This window comes from Opisthocomus hoazin, chromosome 7 (genome assembly GCF_030867145.1).
Source record: "Opisthocomus hoazin isolate bOpiHoa1 chromosome 7, bOpiHoa1.hap1, whole genome shotgun sequence".
Classification (NCBI taxonomy): domain Eukaryota; kingdom Metazoa; phylum Chordata; class Aves; order Opisthocomiformes; family Opisthocomidae; genus Opisthocomus; species Opisthocomus hoazin.
In genome coordinates this window covers 31,724,941-31,739,451 of record NC_134420.1, presented here as the reverse complement: position 1 = coordinate 31,739,451, position 14,511 = coordinate 31,724,941, and the positions used below count along the sequence as shown (strand labels likewise).

Below are 14,511 nucleotides of genomic sequence, written 5' to 3'. Positions count from 1 at the left end.
CAAATACAGTCTAAGAAAGTAATTAAGTCTCATGAGAAATCCTTTTTGTTACAGCTCTTCACATTAAAATCTTTAAAGGTAATCGGTCCTATATAATCGAGCACAACTAGGATATACCAAACCAAGGCTGCCTGCATGTATGTAATTTCGGCCTTTTAGGCACGGGGGCTATGACACCTTTAAACTGCATTTGCATATAATGCTTTGCCACAACAGGACTCCTCGCTTACTCCTTGCTTTGCTTGATATTTCAAAGTGCTCTCTGTTCTGATATCGGCTCAACTCTTCAGATCATTTGCTTAGCAAACAGCACTTGGCAAAACGTGCAGAAGTTTCCAGAAGAGCAAATGGCACATCGCTGACCCAAAGGCAGAAGTCGTTTGCTCTTGCCAGAAAGAAAGAGTTCCCAGAGGTCCAAACTTCTCAAAAATGAAAAGAGGGAAAGAAAGTGAAAAGAAAAAAACATAAACATTAAAGACTAAGTTTGATTTCTTTGCTGCCCCTGCCCCAACCCCAAGAACTTCTAAATGCTCGTCTAAGGCAAAGACAAAGAACTGAAGGGGAAAAAATAGTTCAGACGGATAAGCTTTGGGGAAAACCAGACAAACTTACTCCCCAAAAGGCCATGCAGCTAAGATTAAATGGATGAATGTGAAGCATCAGGCAACCTTAGCTACCTCCATCTTCTAAATTACAGAAATAATTTCAGTCAAATAAGAAAACATTTGTACTGCTACCATTAGCCTAATCATTGTTTCAGGAACTAAAAAAGTTACCTGTATCTGCATATACACAATTCCACTTTTGTGTTTCTACCTCACAGGTTAAGTATCATGTCAACACTAACAAAAGATCATGAACACCTTCATGTTTCAAACAGCCTGTGCATTTGTCAATGTGAAAACTTAAGGTAAGTGCTTCTGGTAACTCACAAGAATGCCACTCCCGCATTCACACGTTTGTGTTTTGATGCTTATTATGTATGGAATAAAACACTGACAAAAAACAATTGATTCTTGTATCAAATGCTTAGTTGGTGGGAGCCAGATACAAGAGTGAATCACCATCGCTGGGAGCTAGCTACTCAAAAACAATCATCGCTCTTTCCAAGGAACTAACTCAAACTCACGAGTTTTAAGTGAACTGAGTACTCAACAAGCCGCATTTATTTTGTGAGGACTGGAGTAGTGTAGGAGGAAACACTCCTCTGTGCAAACCAGCCGCCACATGCATATGGGAGACAACCTCAGAACTCAGGAGGCAGGCAATCTACACTCCATGATAAATGTTCTTGACATCTACGCAATATGAGGGATCTACTTCCACCCTTTAAACTTCACGCTTTAAAACTTCATGTAAAAGTTAAACTGGAGAAAAAAAAACCCCAAAGTGTTCTGCACAGGTCTGAGACCTGTGAAGTTACAAGATCTGGTTTTCAGTTTTACTTTGAGGAAACACTTCCCCACACACTCACTCAGCCAGGACTATGTACAGAGTCTACAACACAACGTGAGCTAGCTGTTCAAAATCAGCTTCATCATTTCTATTTTCAGAATGTTGCCCTGCTTTTTCAATGGAGCACATCTTCAGTCCCAGCTATACAAAAAGCCATCCCAAAAAAAGCTTTTTCATGTTCATATATAAAAATGTAACAGAAATATAAACCTCTATTGAAAGTCAGATACATGGAGATGGGAGAAAAAAACACATCCTAAGCTGTACGCAATTTTCCACCAGCTTACCCTCTCTCTACACACACACAGCGTGTTTCTATGTACACTGAACACACAATCATAAAGCAAGGTCACATCAGTGCTGTGCAGTACACACCAAAATCATATTAGCTCGTGAGGAAAATACACTATCAAAGGCATTTCAAACCCGGTTTAAGACTTGCAGAAAGCCTGTAACTTTAAATTTACTTGTGGCAGAACTTGCACATGCCCGAAATAAATTCAGAAAAGCTCAACAACCATGCATTCAGCAAAAACTCTACGCGTACAAAGAGCTACTGAGTCGCAGTTTCTTTTTCCAACACCGCTGCAGTTATTTCTACCGGGAGCACCGCTCACGGTATCAAGGCAAAGACGCAGGTGGTTACGATGTGATTACGTGCAACTACAGCAGCCAAAAGCTACATTATTTCAGCACTACCGTGGTCCGTTACCAACACAACTGCACGCGTTTCACGACACTCGGCCATGCACGCGAGCCGCTTCTGCCGCAGCACGGAGTTTCTAGCTCAGCGTTCCAAGGCAAACGTCTGCATCTGCCAAACCGGCTTCAGGTGCTTCGCTTCCGCACCCACGCGCCGGGACGCAACGCCGACCCGGGCAGGGGCGGCCGCAGCCGCGGAGCGCTGCGCCGGGGCGAGCCGTGAGAAAACCCGCTCCCCCCAACGCCTCCCGCAACCCGCGCGCGCAACCGACGGGTTCTGCCCGGGCTTCTCGTGCCGAGGGGCCGGCGCCGTTCCGCGCGGCGAGCCGATGACGACACCCCGCCGCCCGCGCGAGGAAAGCCACCCCGCAGCGGAGCGCGAGACCAGCCCGCCGCCGCGCTGCCGACGGGAGCCGGGCCCAATGGCACCAGCGATCAGCGCGCGGCGCTGCCGTTCAACACCGCGGCGGCGGCGCCCGGCCGGCCCGCACAGGCGAAGGGGCGGCCCCGGCCCGGGCAGGCTGCGCCCGATGCGGCGAGAAGCGACCGTCCTGCCCGGAGCAGGCGGCGTCACGGCCGGGGCCGAGCGGCGCACCCGTCGCTTTTAACGCCCCCCCCCCCCGCCGGAAGCCCCGCGCTGGGGGCAGGCAGCAGCCGCCGCCGCCGCGAGCTGCCCGGGCCTTTCCGGGAGCGGCGAGGGCCGGAACCGCCGCCTGCGGTGGCCGGCGGGACCGGCGCACGTGGGCAAGCCGCGCCGCTCTTCGCCGCAACGCCCGGCCCGGCCCAGCCCAGCGACAGCAGCGCGGCCGGCGCTCCCGCCTGCGCGGCGCGGCGGCCATGAAGCGGCGCCTCGCGTCGCCGCCGGCGGGCCCGGGCCCCGTCGCCTCGTGGCCGCGCCTGGTGTTAATTTTCGCAGCTGGGGCGACGGGCGCGCGGGGGAGGCGCGCGGAGCGTGCGCGCGGCGCGGGGAGCCGGCGCCCCCCGCGCGCGCGCCCCCGCTCCCCGGTAGTTACCGTGCGGCGAGGCGAGGGGGCCTCCCGCTTCCTTTCTCCTCACGCGGACCGTGTGTCCGCCAGCTGGGGACAACGTGCGTGCGCACCGCGGTGACGTCACCGCGCCGCCGCGCGCGCAGGCGCGCCGCCGGCTCGCGCCCCCCTCCCTCCCGCCTGCTCGTCACGTGCCCGCGCCGAGCGCAGGGCCCGGCGCCCGGCCCGGCCCCGCGCGCAGGGAAGCTTCTCGAACGGGCGCGGACGCGGCGCTGCGCCGCGCGCGCCGCCGCCTTCGAAGCCCCGCGGGGCTCCGAGCGGCAGCGCCGCCGCCGCCCGACGAGCGCGCGCCGGCTCCCGTCTGCACCGCTCCCCGCCCCCCGGCCGAGAGGCCCGGCCCCGCCTCGGGTCACGCGCCTGGCCCGGCGCCCCCCGGCGGCGGGGACGCCTCCCGCGCTGGCACGCGACGGCCGGGGGGCGGCGCCGGCGGGATGCGCGCCCGGCCCGGCCGGAGCGAGCACCGCCCCGAGGGCAAGCCGCCCCTCCCGCGCCGCCTCCTCGGGAAGGCGGCCCCCGCCCCCGCTGCGACGGCAGGGCGCGCCCCGCTGCCCCGCCGCTCGGCGGAGACGACCCGCCCGCGGACCGCGCCGGCCCCCAGCCCACCGAGCGCGGCCTCGCGCCCCTGGCTTCGCCCCGCCCCGCCGGAGCGGCAGCGGCTCCCAGCCAGCCAGCGCGGGGCCGACCAGCCGTGTCCCGGTTGGTCCCGTGTGACGCCAGGCAAAACCCGGCCCGGCCCAGCCCAGGCGCACCCTTACCGCCAGCTGGCCCCGGCACCCCGCAGCCCGTCACGGACGCCAAGGAAATGACATTCTGTCAACCTCGGAGCGAGCCCACTGAAACCGAACTCTGCGCGTCGGGGGAATTCACACCAACGCCCAGCGCGGCTGCGGGTAAACACCTCCACCAGGCCCCGCACCCCTCCATCGCCTGTCAGGGACAGTGGTTGTACAACGCCGCATCCCTCTCGAAAGGAGAGAGATGGACACCCCGGCGCCCAACAGCCGCGGCACCGGGGTCAGAGGCAGACCAGGACTTCGCACTGACCGCTGCCAGCCGCAGACGGGGCCTCCCTCGGGCTGCTCCTCGGTTTGACCAAGACAGTCGTGCCGTTGCCGTTAGGGTGGAGAAAATCGGCAAAACAAGAGCAATGTTAGAGGCCAGCACCCCTTCAAAAGGCTTCTCGGCAACAGAAGTTTACGCTGTGGGAGATCATCACAGAAGCGCATAACTCGACAACACACGTTTTTAAGACACTTGAAAAACGCACCTCCAAGCAGTAACACAGGCAGGTCTCTAGGAGAAGACCATGGAGGATTTTTTCCCCTCTGAACTAGAAAAATTAACTCAGGCTGAAAAAAAGTGAGGATTAAACACATTCACTGTACGGAGAAACTGCTTAAATACAAAAATCTGCAAATATGAAAGAATTTAAGACTGTATTTTTGATACATCTAGCAGTTCATACAGGAGATGTATGGACGGAAGCTGTGCTGCTTTTGGCTGGAGTAGAGTTAACTTTCTTCACAGTAGCGAGCATGGGTCTGTTTTGGGTTTGTGCTGAAAACAGTGTTTGTAACACAGGGATGTTTTTGTTACCGTGGAGCAGTGCTTACACAGAGTCAAGGACTTTTCTGCTCCTCACCCCACCCCAGCAGCGAGGAGGCTGGGGGGCACACGCAGTGGGGAGGGGACGCAGCCAGGACAGCTGACCCAAGGGATGCTCCATGCCATACGATGTCACGCTCAGCAGGAGGACGACATTCGAAGTGATGGCATCTGTCTTCCCAAGTAACCATTATGTGCGATGGAGCCCTGCTCTCCTGGGGATGGCTGAACATCCACCTGCCAGCGGGAAGTGGTGAACGAATTTGCTTTGCTTGCGTGCATGGCTTTTGCTTTACCTATTAAACCATCACTGTCTCAACCCATGAGTTTTCTTGCTTTTGCCCTTTCAATTCTCTCCCCCATCCCACTGGAAGGAGCGAGCAAGGGGCTGTGCGGTGCTTAGGTGCCAGCTGGGGCTAAACCACAACATCCATATACTAGATGAGGTTGGCGCAGTGGAAGAAAAACACCCCAAATGCTGGCAACAACAGAGTTGGAGAGAAAAAAGGTTCAGAGGAATTAGAAGGAAAGAGGTACAAAAAAATCACAAAGAGATGGTATTCTTTTTGTCAAGGGTCACGTTCAGCCTTTCTCTAGAAACAGCTTCACATGATGTTTCTCTTTCGGAAGTTTCTAAAATATCTTTGCACAAGAAAAAGCCGAGGCTAACAGACAAGTGTTTTCACATTTCATACAGCAAATGGGAAGCAACGGGAAGAAAGGAATGAAGACAGCATTCCAGTTTAGCTATAACCGCTGTGTGTGTGTGCGCACAGCTCAACAAGGGACCTGGGGGACCGGAGAAGTGCCACCAGCTCTGCGTGTGTATGCACATCTCTCTCTAAACGGCAAGGCCGTGGGGCAGAGAGGGGTTGGACACCAGGGAGCCAGGGTAGTCCCAGCCAGCCAAGAGAGAGCAAGCAAGAACATACCAGCACCTGCAGCACGGCTGTGGCCTCGGGGCTTAAGCATCCAGAAGCCAGAAACTGGGGAGACTGGGATCCAGGAACTAGCTGCTGGGCAGACTGAGTGTCTAAGCCCAGCTGCTGGAGCAAATCTACCTTGTACATACACACATAAATGAGTGCGTATATAAAAAAATATATATATAGACACACTCTCACTAGCAGACCTCTGTCCTGCTCAGACGGGGAGGGGAGCAGGACAAGGCTGTCGCTGCTGGCTGTGTTCCTGTGAGCATCTGTGTGTCTGCCTGATCTGCATGGCCAGATGTGTACACAAGTGTGTCATGTATAGGTGTGCTCTATGTGCTTGTGCCCACCAGGAATACATTTGCAGCCTTGCTACTGGTTATACCTGGGGGCATGGAGCTGCAGCAACCTCAAGCTGTCGGATCCAGCACAGTATTCTTCCCTTAACAAATTCAATCAGAAATAATTAGACCAATTAAAAAACTAAGTCACATTGTCCAAGATGGATCAGGAATAGTCATTTTATACCTAGAGCAATCACATATTAGGTATAGCAGTCATCAAGTTTGAGGGTCACAGGATACATTGACACTCTATTTTGTATTATGCGACACGTTTCTGAACGGTGACAATACAGAAATAAGTCTTTTTTTCTTCAGCAAGAGGGCCATTTGTACAACTAGGAGCAGCCGCACAGAACTGAACAGCAGACAGTGCCACATTCATGGCCCACAAGCCACACGTTCCAGTGACAGTAAGAGAGGCAACGCCAGAGCCTGCTGACATTGCCAGGGGTTTTGCTGCCATTTTACCTAACGCAGGTAAAAATCCTTCCCTGCAGCAAAAGCGGAGCCTCTAGTTTATCAAGAGAACAGATCCACCAGCAGACGTCACAGGTCCCATCAGCTTAAGCAAGCCAGTTCTGAGCAGCTCATAGCTGACAAGGAACAGGAGCGAGGCAGTAAAGAACCACATCCCACCTAGATCAGTACAAAGACCAGTTTTAAGGCCTCGTTTGCGCTAAACAGCAATTGGCAGCATAGAAATGAACTGGTTTGCACCAACTGAACACTGCCCTCCGTGATCACAGGGACTTGCCATCTACTAACCAGCAACATGACGGTCATATTTGAAATGCTTATGTTCACTACCAGGAAGTACCCTCTTCCCCAAAATGCTTCTTTCAGACATATTCCCTGCTTTGCAGCACCCTGAAAGTACGAACTACAGTCTTTACAACTTGTATTTCAGTATCCAGTAAGTATCATTCCTCCTTGTAAAGCAATGCCTACAAGCATAAAGCGCCAGTTCAAGCCTACACACTAGAAGTAACACAGAGCCTGTGACTTTCACCACCCAGCAGTCCAGAGATTGCTAGTTGGAGCAGCAGCAAAAAACTCTGCTCTTCAGCCACTCTTACTTCAAACCTGTGTCTAAAAAAAAGAAAAAAATTGAGTAAAGATTCAGTAACGGATCACGAGCTGGAGGGTCACAAGGCCCAGGCTTTGCTAAAGATCTGTATGTGGGAGAGCAACGTGTTGCAGACATAGTTAAGCAGAACTTAACAGTTGCCAACCTGTGGAAAATATAGAAGAGGTGCCAATGACATTTTTTGCTAGCTATCTCCTTTTCAGTTCCAACTCAACCATCTCTACTACACAAGTACACACACGACAGGGCATTTCTGTCATGCAGCATACTTTAAAAGGCACTACTGCTGGAACATTACTGGAGCATAAAGGAGGCTTTTCAGCTCTCAAATTCACAAGAAACCAGACTCATTAGCTGAAAGCAACAGCTATCAAAACCAACTGTGCCAATGCAATACATCCACAGCGCCAGTCAGTCAGCAGAGCCTTGTCTACAAGTTTATTACTAACTGCTGTCAGGCAGCCCTAACAATCATACAAAGCCCCAAGTTTAGGCCATAAAAATAAAAAATGAAAGACCTGAAACTCTAGTGATGTTATAGTCAGAAGTGTTGTGCAATGTGCACACTAGCAGGGTTAAAATACAAAAACACACTTTCTTTAGCCAATGTTTTGCCATTTTGGAGAATGATTAACACAGTAGCGCCCCACAAGAAAGTCCATTAATTCTGAAACTCCAGATCTAGTCTATACCATAACCAGCCCCACTGGCCTCCACCTGCTCCTCCAGAAGAGTACTGGCCTCCCAGCACTGAATGCTTGCTCTACATAGACGTCTCTAATAAACTGCAGCATCTATGACAGCTCCAGACCCCTGTCCTTAGGCAACAGAATCCCTGCCCAAATCTACTTAAAAAAAAGTTCACATCATTTTATTTATGATAGAGAAGTAGCTTAAGTACTTCTTTTAGCTATAGCAAGGAAGTATAATCCGGTATCACGAAGATTAAAGGTGTAAGTGGTGGCAGAATCTAGCTAAAAAGTGTGAGATTAAAAAAAAATACTGCAAGAAATGGACTGTTGCAGGAAAAGAGAAAAAAAAAAAGAGAGAGCAAGAAATCCGCTTTTCCAGATTTAGGTTTTCTTGCCGATGCAAACATGCTAAAACGCATGCTCCAGCTGCACACAGAATGCACTGTCCCCACAGCAAGTACAACACAGCTTGTGCACCATCAGATTTCAGCCCACAACACTACTTCATACTAAAACTATATTCACTTAATTAGTTTATACTAAAAACAAACTCGCTTAATGCGCAGAGCCCTGACTACTGCAGGATGAATAGGTGGTAGTTCAGGAAGTGCTTCATCAGCTGTCAGCTACACCCCTGCAAAAGCAGCAGTTTCTATTGGAGGAACAGGGAAAACACTTGGGGGGGAGGAGGAGGAGGAGGAGGGAAATACCTGCTTCACCTCTCCAGTAGGAATACTTTGCCACGAGTCCGAACTTTCAGTTCTCCATAAAGGTAGTGCTTTGCTTTAACAGCATTAATCCTGCTATGTACAGTGCACAATATTCTCCCTCTCCCAAGAGTTACCAGAACTTTTGGGAAATACAGAACTCTTCCCAAACACCGAAGACTGCACAATGGAAACACATAATCCATTTATATAAAGTATAAACCACCAGTGAGAGGGCAGGGAGAAAAGCCAGTGTTCACTACAAATAATTGCTCTTTCCTATCTGTATACAATATGTTACTATTTCAACATTTAAAATAATGTATTTTACATTACTTTCCATATTTTATCAGTCATTGATATGCCCATTACTCATACATTCAACTATTGCCATATTTTTTCAATGTACTATTATTTCAACACTGAAAATTACAACATAAAAGAATAAAGCAACACTTCATGCTTTTTGCCATGTAACACTGGCAGAAACAAGCCATAATCAGCAGGAATAAACCAGTTTTGATGAATTTCAGTCCCTTTATGGCCATCATGAGGAACATTCATCACACACATGAATCTTCAGCTGGGGATCCTGTCCATATCACATCAAAAAAAAATGAGAGCAAAAAATAAGAAAATCCAGCAAAACAAGTCAGGCAAGCAAAAGCACCCTCACCAGATCTCAGAACTATCCTATTCATTCAGCTGGTGTCTTATGGCAATAATCATTGCTACAGAGTCACCAATGGCTCATCAAGTTAGAACTGCCAGGGACCTTCTATTCCCCTTTCAAGTTGTGGTACTGAGGAGACTATTAAATTAACACCAATTAAAGTACCAGACTGTTGGTGACGGGTTCCAGGTTTACATCCGTCTTCATTATTGAGTTACTGACTTGCCCTGTGGTCAGGCAGACCACAGCATAGTAGCAGAAAGCATTGTACTGCAGTAGTTAGCAAAACAGCACAATTCCATCATAACAAGTATGCATTTAACAGTAATTAGGTCATGATCTTGTCATTCTTCAAACTGGCTTTTCCTAAAGATAGTGACTGTAGCAGTGAGTGCAAACATTTTTAATGTAGATATGTTTTATCTGGCTCCCCATTCATTTTCTGTCTTTTACACTGTTCACATCCCTCACTGCCTTTCTGTTTCAGGCTTGATTTTAATTAAAAAAAAAAAAAAAAAAGAACTTTCTTCTGGTTGCCTTCTTCTCTTGACAAGCCTTCATGATTCTCCTCACCCATTCTCACTGCATTCTTCCTTATTCAGTTCAGAAAAAGATGTATGAAGGATTTATCATAGGTACTAAAACCATCCAGAATCCAACACTGAAAGTATATTCCAACTTTCCTTGGAGAAAGAAGAGCAACTCCATCATCATCATTGATTCCTTGCTCTGAAGTCATCCCATATTAAAAAAAAAAAAAGGCTAAAAAAAACCCACTACCAAAACACACACCACACCACATAATCAATTACAGAAGAACAAGACGTCAAGTAAGCCGTGCTGGTGTCACAGCTAATGGCACTGTTTCCTACGTGCACACCCTGGATGAATTTTTCAGTAGATCTGCTGCTGTCTATGAAACAGAAAATGGACAACAGCCTCTTCTTAGACAAGAGCTCTTTTCAGTCCTCTAGGCAGAGATCTGTTTTATTGTGTTTGTAAAAAGAATGCCTTGGACTTCCCATTCCTTACGAAATTAGGTTTTAAAAAGCCAACATACACAACCACATACTTTAGAAATGATCTAGTTGATTTGAGTGTAAATGAAGAAGTGGCATAAGCTCAAAGAGAAAGAATTTCTTTTTTTTTTTTTTTTTCTGGTAGGTAACCAAACAAGTTTATTCACAAGTGGGACTAACACTGGTTTCCTCCAGTTGCACGTTTCCCTCCCACAGCAGGCATAACAGCACCTGCACCATCACTGAGCAAACAGCATAGGTGAGGTTAACAGTCAGCTGCTGCCAGATGGAATGCTTAAGTGAACGAATGCTGCCCATCTCTGCCAGACCTCAGAATTATACTTTCTCCCCCCTTGTACAAACACACACATGCTCACCCACAGCGCCATTTCTCAAGCAGAATCAATTCCCCAGGCCGGTTCTCAACACAGCCTCGGAAGGAAGCGTGCCCGAGGGCACAGAAAGGGTGCTGCAGCTGCAGAGCCAGCGGCCACAGCGGGCACGCCACCTTAAAGCGGCAAGACCAGCGCATCAGCCTGCCCTCTTCTCTACACGGCCTTCGGTTTCCACAGTCTGTAGCCACTCCAAGCCTTCGGGGCTTCAGCCCCTCCATCAAGTGCAACTAAAGCCGACGCGCGAGTCCGGGCACTACGCATCAGGAGTAAAGCAGCACGGCACCGTCAGAAGCCAGGCAAGCAACTCAGACCCGGTTATTGGAAACCGCACGTCTAGCTAGGCTGATGAAACAACTGCGGACCCTCACGCCTACCCACCGCACTCCAAGCTCACCCTACCAGTTTCCAAGCCCTTTTAAACGGCTTATTAGCTGGCGCGGTAGCGAAGGGCCACCGACCGCCAGAGAACCCGAGGCCGGCACCGCCCCGCCCCCGAGGGCAGGGCCGCGCTTCAGGCGTCCGGCTCCCCTCGGCGGGCCCGGCAGCGACAACCCCGCCCGGCCGAGCGCGCAACGCCGCCGCACGAAGCCACCTCCCCGCGCCAAGCTGGCGCGCCCTCGGCGAGCAGCAGGGAGATGCCGGGACGGCGACGGCCGCAGCCGCGCCCACGGGGAAGGAGCGCGGACAAGGCCGGGCCGGGTGGCTGGGGGCGCCCCAGACCGGCACCAACGGCCGCCTCACGCGACGTGCACAGGCGCACGCGCGCCGCCGCCTCGGGGCAGCGGCCGCCCTGGGGCCGCTCCGCCGAGCCGTTACGCTCCGCCTCCCCGCTCCGCCCCCCGAGCGGGTGGAGGGGAGGGCGCGCCCCCCGGCCCCGGGGCAGCTCGCCGGGAAAGGCTCCGCCGGCGGGGCGCGGCGCGGGGCGGGCAGCCCGGCCCCGTCTCACGGGTGGCGCCGGCCACGCCTCCCCCCGGGGGACGGTCCCCGGGAGCGCGAGGGCTCCGTGAGGCGGCAGCTGCTCGGGGCCGGGCCTCACCCGACCCTTCCCGGCCGAAAAGCCCGGATGCGGGGCCGCTCGGTCCCTTCACCCCCCTTCCCCCACCCCCCGGTCAGATGACCGCCAGCCACTGCCCGCCCCCTCCCAGTGCCCCGTCCGTCCGCCCGCCCCCTCTCCCTCCCGCGACCCCGGTCGGAGCGGGGTGCGGGGGGGGATGAAGGCAGCCCACCCGGCCACCCCGCCGCCCCCTCGCCTCAAACGCGGCCCTGCCGGCCGGAGGGGAGGGAGCGCGCACGTGTGATTGGGCCGCCGCGCTCACGTGACGCGCACACCTCGCGCCACCTCCTCGAATAAAACTTCAAAGCCGGGGCGGGGGATGGGGGGGGGGAGGGGGACGCGGGCGGCGCCCCGGGGGCGGCCGGCTCGCTCCTACCTGCCTCCCGCCGGCGGCGCCGCGCGCCCAGCAACGCCCCGGCCCACGCGCCCCGCTCGCGGCTCCGGCGGCCCTCGCCTGCCACGCGCAACCTCCTGCCGTCTTCATTGGCTGCAGCAGCCCATCACGTGGGCCGCTCCCGTTTCTCCTGCCCCCCCTCGCTTCCCCCCCCGCGAGGCGGGGCTGCCCCCGGCAAGGCGGGTACCGGAGCGCCCCTCCGGGAGCGGGGGGGGCGCACGCAGCACGGCGGCGGCCGCGGTGAAGCTGCCTCGCGACGCCCGCCAGCGGCGCGCTGCCGATTGGCCGGGGCCGCCCGCCGACGCACTTCCGCTCCCCGCCGCCAGGACACGCCCTTCCTGCCCCTCCCCCGCCCTCGCGCGAGGGAAACACGCCGCTCGCGCGTGGGCCGCACGGGTGCGCGTTCGCCGTTGGCGGGCGGCTGGACCTACCTTCCCCGCGCCCGCGGCGAGGAGCGACCGGCCACCGGGCCCGCCCCGCCCCCGCGGGGTGGGGGGTGGGGGGGCTGGGCCGCGCGGGGCGGCGGCGGCGCGGTCCCCGCCGGCGCCTCCCGTGGTCGCTCTCCCCCCGCGGCTGCCTCCCCGCCACGGCGCGGGGGGCCGCTGCCCGCCGCCGCCTGCCTGCGCCGGGCGCGCCTCCTCCCGCCGCCCGCCGCCGCTGCCTCCGCGCCCCCCCCCCCCCCCCCCCCCGCGACCCGCGGCGTGGCCGGACGGAAGCGCCCCGGCGCGGGCAAAGGCCCGTGCCAAGATGGCGTCGGGAGGCCCGCCTTCAGGGCGAGATAATGGAGGACATGCTGAAGGGAAAAATGGAAATAAAATACCCGGTCCCCATCCCGGGACTGCCGGCGGCGTGGGCACCCGCAGGCCGGATGAACCCACTGTCGCTCGTAACCAGCAGCGTGCGGCAGCTGTGCCAACGCACGCGGGCTGAGGCGTCTTGCGTGATCCCGGGCTGCCGCCGGCCTGGCCAGGTCGCCGCTGAGGGAAGCTCATTAAAAACGTGAGCGAAAGGTGGGGGCGAGCACCAGAGCCTCCCGCCCAACGTCCCCCCACTGCTCTGTGGTCCCCTGCTCGCCGGCCACCGGCCTCCTCGCTGTCCTAAACCCAACCCCAGCTCTGCTGTGCCCGCCCCATTCCAGTAAGGGTGATGGAATGGGCCAGTAAATCCACTGGGAGAGCTCCTGCTGAGGAACATGTTTAGGAAACACAGGCACACGCTTGAGGAGACTGAGCAGGAACGGGCACATCCTTCCATCGGGAGAAACCGCGCGGGCTTTGCGTGGGCTGAGCTCGTGGGGGGAGGAAGCGTGACGCACAGAGCAGGGGCGGCGCTGAATATGGTCCATGCCCGGCGTGTTTCATTGCCAGGCTCGTTACCTGCTGCGTTCATTCCAGATGACTGCAGAATTCAAGCCCCCATAAACATGTTTTCTCCTTCCATTAATAATATCCGTTTGTAATTAGTCATAATGTAAAAATAATTACACTGAAACAAGAGTAATTACACTGAACAACTGCCACCATGGCCCGTATGGTGGAAGCGTGTTGTTCAAGCGCTGTGATCAGTCATTCAAAGCCTGCAAAGTGTCAGAACTACGGATGCGACGTCCTGGGCACCGAAGGAGTGGGGATCACGCGAAGAAAACAACGTGTGAATCTGTCACGACATCAGCGTTACACACATGGGAGCCAGACAACGGCTGCTGAGAGAGTTGAGGAGCTACTGGAGAGAGTCCAGCGGAGGGCTACGAGGATGGTGAGGGGACTGGAGCGTCTCTCCTATGAGGAAAGGCTGAGGGAGCTGGGCTTGTTCAGCCTGGAGAAGAGAAGGCTGAGAGGGGATCTCATAAATGCCTACAAATATCTGAAGGGTGGGTGTCAGGAGAATGGGGCCAAGCTCTTTTCAGTGGTGCCCAGCGACAGGACAAGGGGCAATGGGCACAAACTGAAGCATGGGAAATTCCGTCTGAACGTGAGGAAGAACTTCTTCCCTCTGAGGGTGACGGAGCACTGGAACAGGCTGCCCAGGGAGGTTGTGGATTCTCCTTCTTTGGAGATATTCAAGACCCACCTGGACAAGGTCCTGTGCAGCCTGCTGTAGGTGACCCTGCTTCGGCAGGGGTGTTGGACTAGATGACCCACAGAGGTCCCTTCCAACCCCGAACATTGTGTGATTCTGTGATAAGTGCGAAGCTGCCATTTACCAGCTCTGGTGCCCATCTTGCACCCCAAATAAGGACCTTCTCATCTGAACACGTGGAAGGGGTTCGCTGGGGGTGGCTGCTTTCTCAGGGTTCCCTAGCCTTGTTTTTACGGGGCAGAGCTTTAAAACAGACCAGTTGTCTGGGCTGTACTCGGAGCCGCTGCTGTTACGCATCGTTGTTGCGGTTTGAGCCTGGTCCTTCCC

General features: G+C 54.7%; 1 protein-coding gene across 7 annotated transcripts in view; it reads right to left on the bottom strand.

Annotated features, from left to right (window-relative positions):
• The window catches only part of MGA (MAX dimerization protein MGA), a 63,991-nt gene extending 51,631 nt beyond the window's left edge, over positions 1–12,360 (bottom strand). For 5 of the 7 annotated variants that reach the window (XM_075427590.1, XM_075427594.1, XM_075427593.1 and 2 more), the window contains exon 1: positions 12,088–12,360. The gene's annotated coding sequence lies outside the window, so the exon portion shown is untranslated. Of the gene's footprint in view, positions 1–230; positions 2,276–3,170; positions 3,226–12,087 lie in introns of those variants that run through there. The other 2 variants (XM_075427591.1, XM_075427592.1) reach the window with 2 other exon arrangements.
• Positions 12,361–14,511: the final 2,151 nt, after the last annotated feature.